The sequence below is a fragment of the Oncorhynchus clarkii genome, chromosome 6 (genome assembly GCF_045791955.1).
Source record: "Oncorhynchus clarkii lewisi isolate Uvic-CL-2024 chromosome 6, UVic_Ocla_1.0, whole genome shotgun sequence".
In the NCBI taxonomy this organism is placed as follows: Eukaryota; Metazoa; Chordata; class Actinopteri; order Salmoniformes; family Salmonidae; genus Oncorhynchus; species Oncorhynchus clarkii.
The window spans coordinates 55,155,473-55,167,501 of record NC_092152.1 but is presented as its reverse complement, the minus strand read 5'-3'; the positions used below and the strand labels follow the sequence as shown (position 1 = coordinate 55,167,501).

The window sequence follows — 12,029 nt, the reverse complement described above, 5'->3', positions numbered from 1 at the left end:
CTTTTACCTGACTTTATTCCAAAGGACAATAATGTACTTTTTACTACATATATTTTCCCTGACACCCAAAAGTACTCGTTAAATTTGTTATGCTTAGCAGGACAGGAAGATGGTCCAATTCACACACTTATCAAGAGAACATGCCTGGTCATCTCTACCGCCTCTGATCTGGCGAACTCACTAAACACAAATGCTTCGTTTGTAAATGATGTTGGAGTGTGTCCCTGGCAAAAAAATTATAAAAAATGTGCTGTCTGGTTTTGCTTAACATAAGGAATTTGAAATTATTTATACTTTTACTTTTGATACTTAAGTTTATTTCAAACCAAATACTTTTAGACTTTTACTCAAGTAGTATTTTACTGGGTCACTTACACTTGAGTCATTTTCTCTTAAGGTAATTTTACTTAAGTATGATAATTGGGTACTTTTCCCCACCACTGGTCTTTGGTCATACCTGTCACATAAAGAGAGCAAGGGTTGAGGGAATAGGGAATGTTTTTCCTAAACAAATTTCGGTACCTTTCGGATTTCGGTAACAGAACAGACAACTCTTGGTCGACCAAGAGTTTATTATTTTATTTGGGGACAGCCTAAACTCGCATTAATATTTTCTATGACCACACCATTGTTGTGGTACGCCCTCACCATTCCAACGCAGAAAAGCTGCTTTTTAACTAAAACATTTTTGAAATGGAAGGAAAACTATTTCACTCATATTGTATATTTCATAGAAATCTGGAAACCCTGGACAGTTACTTAAAGGGAGCTAAGTTCATTGTGCATGACACCACAAAGTAATGCTTGCAATGCCTGTGGCATTCTGGTATGCCTAACAGGTATCTGATATTCCCAGAAAAGATGTGCTGATGTTGAATTATAAGCCCGTCTGATGAGGCACTTTCCTAACGCTAGAGAGAGGGCATTTGCTGAGCTATAGTACTGCATTATCTCACAGACGACAGATCAGATCTGTCAAATAATTTGTAGTGAGGACTGCAAACTCAAGTGTTTGAGAACATGAGAAGTAATCCAGCTAAGCATTTATGAAGATGTAGCCCAAAGGACAGGGGATTTGAAACGTGGAAATAAGCTTTCTACACATCCAACCTTTACAACTTCACCAACCCATGACTAAGACGTTGGAATTCAAAACACACGTTGCAAATTCAACATAATCAGGAAAAGTGACCGGTGAGTTTGTGTATCATAGGCTATAGGTCTCATTGTGCCACATTCAAAGAACTAGTACTCCTCTTCTAAAAAAAATACATTTTGATAAGACGTATACTACTATCATAATGAAATACTCTGATTAGGAAGTGCTTGTGAAGAATCGCTTGGGCTGCAAGTCTCTCGCAGCGCTCGACCCAGCAAAACTATCAATCTGCCTCGATGGCAATGGGTGGAAATTAAGGCATGATTCAGTGATTAGAACAGACACTTCTGCTCAGAAAGCAGTTTTTGCTAAGAGTCAAAATATCTCACAAATCAGCCTGTGGACAGAGATTTGAGATTGATAGCTGGGCTGACATTGTAAGTTAACAGGAAATGGGCCATTTGGATAGTAAATACGGCAAGACATAAACATGTCTCCAAGTACCGTTTAGGGTACAGAACAGATTAACATACTAGAAGAGCCTGAAGCAACTTAATGGAGGCATGTGTCTGACATGTGAATTTGAAAACATATATATATTTCACCTTTATTTAATAAGGCCTATGACAAACTCATCTACACATACAGTGGGGCAAAAAAGTATTTAGTCAGCCACCAATTGTGCAAGTTCTCCCACTTAAAAAGATGAGAGTCCTGCAATTTTCATCATAGGTACACTTCAACTATGACAGACAAAATGAGAAAAAAAATCCAGAAAATCACATTGTAGGATTTTTTATGACTTTATTTGCAAATTATGGTGTAAAATAAATATTGGTCACCTACAAACAAGCAAGATTTCTGGCTCTCACAGACCTGTAACCTCTTCTTTAAGAGGCTCCTCTGTCCTCCACTCGTTACCTGTATTAATGGCACCGGTTTGAACTTGTTATCAGTATAAAAGACACCTGTCCATAACCTCAAACAGTCACACTCCAAACTCCACTATAGCCAAGACCAAAGAGCTGTCAAAGGACACCAGAAACAAAATTGTAGACCTGCACTAGGCTGGGAAGACTGAATCTGCAATAGGTAAGCAGCTTGGTTTGAAGAAATCAACTGTGGAAGCAATTATTAGGAAATGGAAGACATACAAGACCACTGATAATCTCCCTCGATCTGGGGCTCCACGCAAGATCTCACCCCGTGGGGTCAAAATGATGACAAGAACAGTGAGCAAAAATCTCAGAACCACACAGGGGGACCTAGTGAATGACCTGCAGAGAGCTGGGACCAAAGTAACAAAGCCTACCATCAGTAACACACTACGCCGCCAGGGACTCAAATCCTGCAGTGCCAGACGTGTCCCCCTGCTTAAGTCAGTACATGTCCAGGCCCATCTGAAGTTTGCTAGAGAGCATTTGGATGATCCAGAAGAAGATTGGGAGAATGTCATATGGTCAGATGAAACCGAAATATAACTTTTTGGTAAAAACTAAACTCGTCGTGTTTGGAGGACTAAAAATGCTGAGTTGCATCCAAAGAACACCATACCTACTGTGAAGCATGGGGGTGGAAACATCATGCTCTGGGGCTGTTTTTCTGCAAAGGGACCAGGACGACTGATCCGTGTAAAGAATGAATGGGGCCATGTATCGTGAGATTTTGAGTGAAAACCTCCTTCCATCAGCAAGGGCATTGAAAATGAAACATGGCTGGGTCTTTCAGCATGACAATGATCCCAAACACACCGCCCGGGCAATGAGGGAGTGGCTTCGTAAGAAGCATTTCAAGGTCCTGGAGTGGCCTAGCCAGTCTCCAGATCTCAACCACATAGAAAATCTTTGGAGGGAGTTGAAAGTCCATGATGCCCAGTAACAGCCCCAAAACATCACTGCTCTAGAGGAGATCTGCATGGAGGAACAGGCAAAAATACCAGCAACAGTGTGTGAAAACCTTGTGAAGACTTACAGAAAACATTTGACCTCTGTCATTGCCAACAAAGAGTATATAACAAAGTATTGAGATAAACTTTTGTTATTGACCAAATACTTATTTTCCACCATAATTTGCTAATAAATTCATTAAAAATCCTACAATGTAATTTTCTGGATTTTTTTTCTAATTTCGTCTGTCTTAGTTGAAGTGTGCCTATGATGAAAATTACAGGCCTCTCATCTTTTTAAGTGGGAGACTAAATACTTTTTTGCCCCACTGTATTGGACAGCCATCTTGCCTTCCCATCTAAAACAATTAAGGCTGGTTTATACCTTACGTACGCAACACAAACAGTACGCTAAATAAGAGCCTGCATTCTTGTGCAAAATTATGAATTGTTGGGCTGCGCATATCTGTGTAGGTTTGCTACGCAACACCATTTTACATAGCTACTTGTAGTTCTTCCATGCATCAGTACATAGGATATAAACTAGGCTTAAGGCACAATTCATAAAGGAAATATCAGCATACTGAGTCTGTGTAAAACATGCTGGATCTGAGAGAAAAATTTATAGAAAGAAAGAAGAGAATGGAAGTCTAACATCCTTGCTCGACTGGTCATGTGACCTGCTTGCTACACAGTCTATCATATTTTATTCCGCCTACAGCCCTAGCATCAGCCCTGAGATAATAACAATCAGCATAGTTGTCATAGCAACCCAACCCTGCTTCTTTCTTGCTCAGCTGTGTGTCGGCTATTCTTAAAATCAGAGAATCAGAGCCTTTCACTGAAATGTAGCCCAATGTTTGATTACAGCAGCTCTAGTTCATTCAATTTCCTCAATGACGCCTGCAGCTCATTTGTTTAGTTGCTCCTTTCACAATAAAGCCTAATTACCTACCCACAGGCCTCGGATATGGATAATGCTTAATTGTGTGCTCAACTTCAGGTCATGCCCTTACAATATTAAGCAGACGTCAAAGACTGGTACAAACAAATGTCCATGGAAGGTTATTCTCGGGTGTCAAAAAAGGCCCACTCCTATGAATGGTCAACAAAGCAGCTAGGCCTATAAACGGTCTAGAATCATCATTTAAGATGCCACCGCATGTACACCGGCCTAGCTTTTTTTCTATCAATAACACAGAGGAAATATTGCCTGAGCCTTCTTCACTGGTTTGTTTACCTTCCTTCTTGGAGTAGCATAATTAATTTACAAATGTGTGGGCGCTAATGCACTAGGGACCTCAGCAGTGAAGTGGCAGCAAATAACAAATCTATGTGGCAATGTAAAAACTGTGCACGCTTGTATCTTGTTCCCAGTAGCCTCCCTTAGTTGTTTTTTATTTAACCAGGCAAGTCAGTTAAGAACAAATTCTTATTTACAATGACGACCTACCCCGGCAAAACCTGCCCTACGGGACTCCCAATCCTGGCCGGATGGATTCGAACCAGGGACTGTAGTGACGCCTCTTGAACGGAGATGCAGTGCAACATTCCACAACCAGATCAGCTTACCAGTAGCCTAGATCTGACAAAGATGGTTGTGTTTGATCTGATGGGTCAAATATTAGCCTACTAGGCCTAAGTGAAATAGCCGTGCAACTTCTTATCTGGGAATATTGAAGACTCATGTTAAAAGGAACCACCAGCTTTCATATGTTCTCATGTTCTGCGCAAGAAACTTAAACGTTAGCTTTCTTACATAGCACATATTGCACTTTTACTTTCTTCTCCAACACTTTGTTTTTGCATTATTTAAACCAAATTGAACATGTTTCATGATTTATTTGAGGCTAAATTGATTTTATTGATGTGTTATATTAAGTTAAAATAAGTGTTCATTCAGTATGGATGTAATTGTCATTATTACAAATAAATAAAAATCGGCCGATTAATCGGTATCGGCTTTTTTTGGTCCTCCAATAATCAGTATCGGCGTTGAAAAATCATAATCGGTCGACCTCTACTGAAAACAGCCTGTAGCAGACTGCAAAAGACTCATTGTGTGTCATTCAGCTGCTAAATTTAAATGCCTCAAGGATCTAGACAACCATTACAAAATAATTCAAACCTGTCCAAGTAACAAACTACCATTAGGATGCCTTCCTCCAATTGGATTCAACTCTAATGAATATGATGTCATAGATGGAATCTGTGTGCAAAAACTAGGGATGGGAATTACCAGGGAACTCATGATACAATATTGTCACAATACATAGTTGCCGAGAAGAGACGTATTGCGATTCGATGCTGCAAATGTATTGCTATTTAAGGTTCCAAATATATTGCTCAATATACACTATATTAACAAAAGTATGTGGACAACCCTTCAAATTAGTGGATTTGGCCATTTCAACCCCACCCGTTGCTGACGTGAAAAAAAATCGAGCACACAACCATGCAATCTCCATACACAAAAATTGGCAGTAGAATGGCTTTACGGAAGAGCTCAGTGACGTTTAATGTGGCACAGTCATAGAAAGCCACCTTTCCAACAAGTCAGTTCGTCAAATTTCTGCACTGCTAGAGCTGCCCCGGTCAACTAGAAATGATGTTATTGTGAAGTGGAAAGGTCTAGGAGCGACAACGGCTCAGTCGCGAAGTGGTAGGCCACACAAGTTCACAGAATGGGACCACCGAGTGCTGAAGCGCATAGCGTGCACAAATCGTCGGTCCTCACTACAAACTGCCTATGGAAGCAATGTCAGCCTAAGGAAATGTTCGTCGGAAGCTTAATGAAATGGGTTTCCATTGACGAGCAGCTGCACACAAACCTAAGATCACCATGTGCAATGCCATGTGTCAATTTGAGTGGTGTAAACTGCGCTGATATCGGAGTCTGGAGCAGTGTAAACGCATTCTCTGGAGTGAAGATTCACGCTTCACCATCTGGCAGTCCGACGAACAAATCTGGGTTTGGCAGATGAGAGGAGAATGCTACCTGCCCCAATGCATAGTACCATCTGCAAAGTTTGGTGAAGGAAGAATAATGGTCTGGGGCTGTTTTTCATGGTTCAGGTTAGGCCCCTTAGTTCCAGTGAAGGGAAATCTTAATGCTACGGCATACAATGACATTCTAGGCGATTCTGTGCTTCCAACTTTGGGGCAACAGTTTGGGGAAGCCCTTTCCTGTTTCAGACCCTGTGCACAAAGCGAGGTCCATACGGAATTGGTTTGTTGAGATAGGTGTGGAAGAACTTGACTGGCGTGCACAGAGCCCAGACCTCAAGCCCATCGAACACCTTTGGGAGGAATTGGAACACCGACTGCGAACCAGGCCTAAATGTATACAGTTAAGGCCTAGCTAGGCAGTTAATTTCTGTCCAATATACAGCAAAACATTTAACTGCCACCTTCATTATGCCACATTAATGACAACACCAGAGTTTTTATATCTGGCCTGGAATTGAAGGCCCCCAGCATCAACATACAGGGCTGACAACATACACAATTTCCTCACCAAAACCAATAACCCTAATAGCGTCACTGTGTACACTATGCATAGCGTACGTCACTGTGTACACTATGCGTTGCATGTCGGGTTTCGACAGCGGGAGAAAATATTAATAAACACTGAAAAAAAGTTTTAACACTGACATAATATTGAAATAGGGTTATTGAAAATACAAATTTTAAAGTAGGGGTGACAGAGCTAGAGCTCCTGGTCAAGTTTACCAATCCAACAGCAACACTGACAAAATACAAGATACACTGTAAACCATCTGACAAGAGGTGAGCTCTGGGTCAAGCAATCAAAGCCTTCCTTTCCCAGAGAGCAGAAAATCAGAGTAGGCTAGCGTAATGACTGAACCATGTGAGAGAAAGCAGGTCCCCGCCAATCGAATGATCTTCACAGGCTAAATAATGGCCCAGGTTAAGGCAACAGCTGAATCTGGTCAGAGTGGTCGACTCTGCAGGTGGTACTGACTGGTTATGTAAGCATTGAGGGGAGATATGATTCACACAACATGCAAACCAACTCTAACACTGAATTGCAACCAAAATGGAAAGGATGTAGCCTATTGCAGTGGCCTCACATTTTTAAATAGCCAGATTGTCCCTTTATTGGACAAGACAATGTCTTGTTAGTTTTGCTGTGAACAAAACTAAAACTGCGGAGAGACACCTAGAAACATAAGTACACAAAAGTGCTGTACAGTCGGAAATATTCTGAAATACTGCAGTTTAAAATACTGCATTTTCACCATTCACTGGAAATTGGTGCTCTTGATGGTGTTTCAAAACATGAAAATGACTCCATCACACCAGCTGGCTGGCCATGGTCTTATAGTAAATAAACAAATGTGGCTATTTCTTCACATCTCTTTTGGGCTGCCTAAAGGAACGGATCTTGATGTTGTGGCTAGTGTGTCTGCAATCAGACATAGGCCTGATATAATATATTAATTCTGCCTAGGTGCCTATATGTTATGCTTTCTATCAAATGAAGAAGACACTGACTAGTACAAGCAAAACTGCTTGAATAGTACTCACGCAAGTATTTAAGCTATAGGTTTGAGATTCTCTCATTCTTGCAATGTCATCATAATTTGCCTGATGTGCAACTGCAGCTAGACAGTGCAAGACTCTTCTGCATGGGTGACAATATACATAATTGGTGACAATGGGTCAAAACACCCTTGACCCCAAGATCCAAGGTAGCCTTTACCTTACTTAACTAAAAATAGGGAATTTAGAAAGGTTTTCCCTCAAAGACCTCTGCGTAGCATCCACATCGTGTCTTGCTAGAAGCAGGCTAACTCAGTGTGTGATTGCGGCCTACATGAGCGCCCCCCTCCTCGAGCATCACATTGTTCCTGCATGAACGCCCCCCTAAGCACGCCATCTTCATGCTTGAGTGACACTTTTGATATTCTGGATATTCTGATTGTCTATGGATTAAAATGTGGGTCAAAAGGGAAATAAGTATTATCTGAGTTTGAAGTACACTGTCTACATGTGTCTTAGCTAGCTAGCGATGTTGCACCTGCCTACCGCCAGCTGTGTACCGGAGTCCGCCTAGCTAGCTAGCTTACTAGCTAGCACACCGTGTCCTTTGCTCCCTGCCGAACACCTGGCCTTGCCGTCGTTAACAGATCTGTGGGAAAGCAGTGTCCGACAGACGGGGGCGAAGTACACCGTCCACTGGTGTCCTAGCTATTGTTAGCTACCTATTCCGCCAGCCAGCTAGCACACCGTGTCCTTTGCTCCCTGCCAAACACCTGCCCTCGCCTTCATTAACAGAACTGCGGGAAAACAGTGCCCGACAGGCGTGAGCGAAGTGCAGTCTACTGGTGTGCTAGCTAGCTACCTATCCCGCCTGCTGTGTACAGGAGTCCTAGCTAGCTAGATAGCTAGCTAACACAGTATCCTTCGCTCCCACCTGCCCGAACAACTGCCTTGCCATCGTTAACAAAACTGCGGGAAAGCAGTGCCTGATAGCCAGGGCGAAGGACACCGTCTACCTGGTGATGGTACGTTTGATCCCGGAGCTCCGAGGCACGTGTCAAAATAGCTAAGCAGTGTACTTCAAAGCAGTGTGCCAATCCCTGTATCAATTTATCAGAGCATGTGATCAATGACATCCGAAGCTCCGTTGCACCACCACCTGGTTGGTTTGGTATTGGTTTGGTAGAAGACAAAAAGGCTAGTTGCGCACGTGATGGGGATGTGGGACATCATCTCTAAAAATTTGGCAGCTCTAAATTATTTTGCCAATAGTAACTGTGTTTGTTGGTCAAAGCCTAGAGTAACTAACCTATTTTCGACAGAATTGGGTGGAAAACCTCAAAGCTTAGTTTCCCCATCACTAGGGGTGGCCTAGTGATTAGAGCGTTGGGCCAGTAACCAAAAGGTTGCTGGATGGAATCTCCGAGCTGGCAAGGTAAAAATCTGTCGTTCTTCCCCTGAACAAGGCATTTAACCCACTGTTCCCAGGTAGGCCGTAATTGTAAATAAGAATTTGTTCTTAAGTTCTTAACTGACTTTCCTAGTTAAATTTAAAAAATAAAATACGGAGGTTTTATCAGCGGTTAGCGTCCAATGTTACAGTGCATTTCCGCCACCTACTGTACTGGAGCGACTAACTCCAGCTTTTGTACCAGAGTCCTAGCTTAAAAATGGATCAATCGAAGTATAAAGAGGGGTGCAGGAACGCCCTGAATTGCGGGCCGCAATGGCACCCTTCTCGGATAGCTACATAGCCTGGGTTGCTGGCTAGGTAGAGCTTAGTTATGATACTACCTCACACTGTCTTGACGGAATAATGACTAAGACCGTGGTGATGTGGACTTAATTATGTTTAACGGAAAAGCTACCGGCAAATGGTTAACAAGTACCATGCCATGTTTAATTACAATTTCAATAAGGACGTGGATATTCTAACGACCTGCATTGAATTATTGTTCCAGTATTTAGCTGATTATTACCATCTATAAATAATCAGCATCCTCCAGAACACAGTTACAGAGCAAACCAACTCCATCACTCATACGTACGTCACGAGTGCATTAGCTAACAGCTATCGTAAGTAGCTAACGTTAGACAGCCAGCTACTTATGATAGCTAACGTTAGCTACTTATGATAGCTATCTTCAAGTTTGTTTACCATGGCAAGTAACATATTTTATCGTCAGTACTAATTGACGTTGTCGCATTTGTGAAATTTGCTACCAAGAAAGATGCGAATAGAAAAATGCAAGAACATCTTACCAGTATGTTAGCTAGGTGGCTAGGAATACCCGCTAGCTAGTTAGCAGTCGTCGTCGGCCTGGTATGTTATTGATGGTAGAATGAAAGCCAGTGAGTGAGATGAATTGAGACGTATTTCAAATAGCGAGATGTAATAAGTATCCTGGATCCATTTTCCAGAGATGGTGATTCAACAGCTCTTCAATGTGTGCTTTAAATCCACACCTAATTGTAGACTGTGAAATGCTTGCTCGCGTATGATTATTGGCTTAAAACCTGTCTTCATAACATTTCCACCAGATCATCTGCAGGGACTGGAGTTCCGCGGATGGGGGCAGACTGTACCATTGTGACACCTATGTGACTCTAGCCACAATAACGATTAGCCACAAAAGTGGAAATTGCTGTTCGTCTTCAAACTAAAAGTCCCTCGTTGAAAGTGATGCAAATATTTCGGTCATGTCATATTTTGACGACATAATGTTTAACAAGGTGGGACTGTTATACACATTTAACAATCAGTTGAAATCGCACTGTGGATGTGTAAGACTTCCTAATTGCATTGGGGGCATACTTATTTAACTGTAAAGCCTTACCTATGGCTTGTGGATCAATGAAATAGCGTATCAGTCTTATTTATTTATTTTTTACCTTTTATTTAAAGACAAGTCTATTAAAAAATATATATTATTTACAATGACAGCCTACCAAAAGGTCCTATGGGTACGGGGGCTGGGATTTAAAATAAATATATATATTATATATATATATATATATATATATATATATATATATATATATATATATATATATATATATATATTTATATATATAGGACAAAACACGACAAGAGACAACACAACACTACATAAAGAGAGACCCAAGACAACAACATAGCATGGCAGCAACACATGACAACACAGCATGGCATCAGCACAACATGGTAGCAGCAGAGAACAGGGTACAAACATTATTGGGCACTGACAACAGCACACAGGGCAAGAAGGTAGAGACAATAATACATCACGCGAAGCAGCCACAACTGTCAGTAAGAGTATCCATGATTGAGTATTTGACTGAAGAGATTGAGACAAAACTGTCCAGTTTGAGTGTTCGTTGCAGCTCGTTCCAGTCGCTAGCTGCAGCAAACTGAAAAGACGAGCGACCCAGGGATGTGTGTGCTTTGGGGACTTTTAACAGAATGTGACTGGCAGAATGGGTGTTGCATGTGGAGGATGAGGGCTGCAGTAGATATCTCAGATAGGGGGGAGTGAGGCCTAAGAGGGTTTTGCAACGGGTATACAGAGATGACCAGTTTACAGAAGAGTATAGAGTGAGTGCAGTGATCTGTCCTATAAGGAGCATTGGTGGCAAATCTGATGGCTGAATGGTAAAGAACATCTAGCCACTCGAGAGCATCCTTACCTGCCGATCTATAAATTACATCTCTGTAATCTTGCATGGGTAGGATGGTCATCTTAATCAGGGTTAGTTTGGCAGCTGGGGTGAAAGAGGGACAATTACAATAGAGGAAACCAAGTCTAAATTTAACTTCAGCCTGCAGCTTTGATATGTTTATTTATTTTTATTTAACTAGGTATATGTGCTGAGAGAAGGACAGTGTACCGTCTAGCCAATCTCGAAACCCTCAGATGTAGTAAACACATGTGGGGAGAGGGGTATTCTTACCAAACCACATGACCTTTGTTTTGGAGGTGTTCAGAACCAGGTTAAGGGCAGAGAAAGCTTTGTTGTAGAGCGTTTAACACAAAATCCGGGGAGGCCCCAGCTCAGTCTACTCAGTGACACCCACAGAACAACATCGAATAGTTTACACAAATATTAGCACCATAGCTCTTATTGTAGGACTTTGACTGTGGGCCTATTGTGCATCTTTATATTCATATTGCACTGTATAGCCTTACCTATGGATTGTGCATACATTAAATGGTGTATCAGTCTACTCAGTGACACCTAGGGCCACAGATATGAGCGGTGTAGCTCTTATTGCAGGACATTGACTGTGGGAAATCACTTGTACAGTACAATATGAATGTCAATACGCACAAGAGACTGACGGGGGAGGTGATTTCCCACAGTCAAAGTCCCGCAATATGAGCTACGACACTAATATTTGTGAAATCCTTCAGTTGTGTTCTGTGGGTGTCAAAGAGTAGACTGATACCCCATTTTATTGATCCAGGATCCATAGGTAAGGCTGTACTGTGCAAAATGAATGTCCAATACACATAGTGGCTTAATTGGTAAGCTTAATGTGGCTCATTTCACAGTGGTTTC

The 12,029-nt window shown here is 41.7% G+C and overlaps 1 protein-coding gene across 20 annotated transcripts in view; it reads right to left on the bottom strand.

Moving 5' to 3' along the window:
• The window catches only part of LOC139411302 (MAP kinase-activating death domain protein-like), an 80,083-nt gene extending 70,033 nt beyond the window's left edge, over positions 1-10,050 (bottom strand). For all 20 annotated transcript variants that reach the window (XM_071157440.1, XM_071157457.1, XM_071157450.1 and 17 more), the window contains exon 1: positions 9,753-10,050. The gene's annotated coding sequence lies outside the window, so the exon portion shown is untranslated. The remainder of the gene's footprint in view (positions 1-9,752) is intronic.
• Between the last annotated feature and the right edge of the window lie 1,979 nt (positions 10,051-12,029).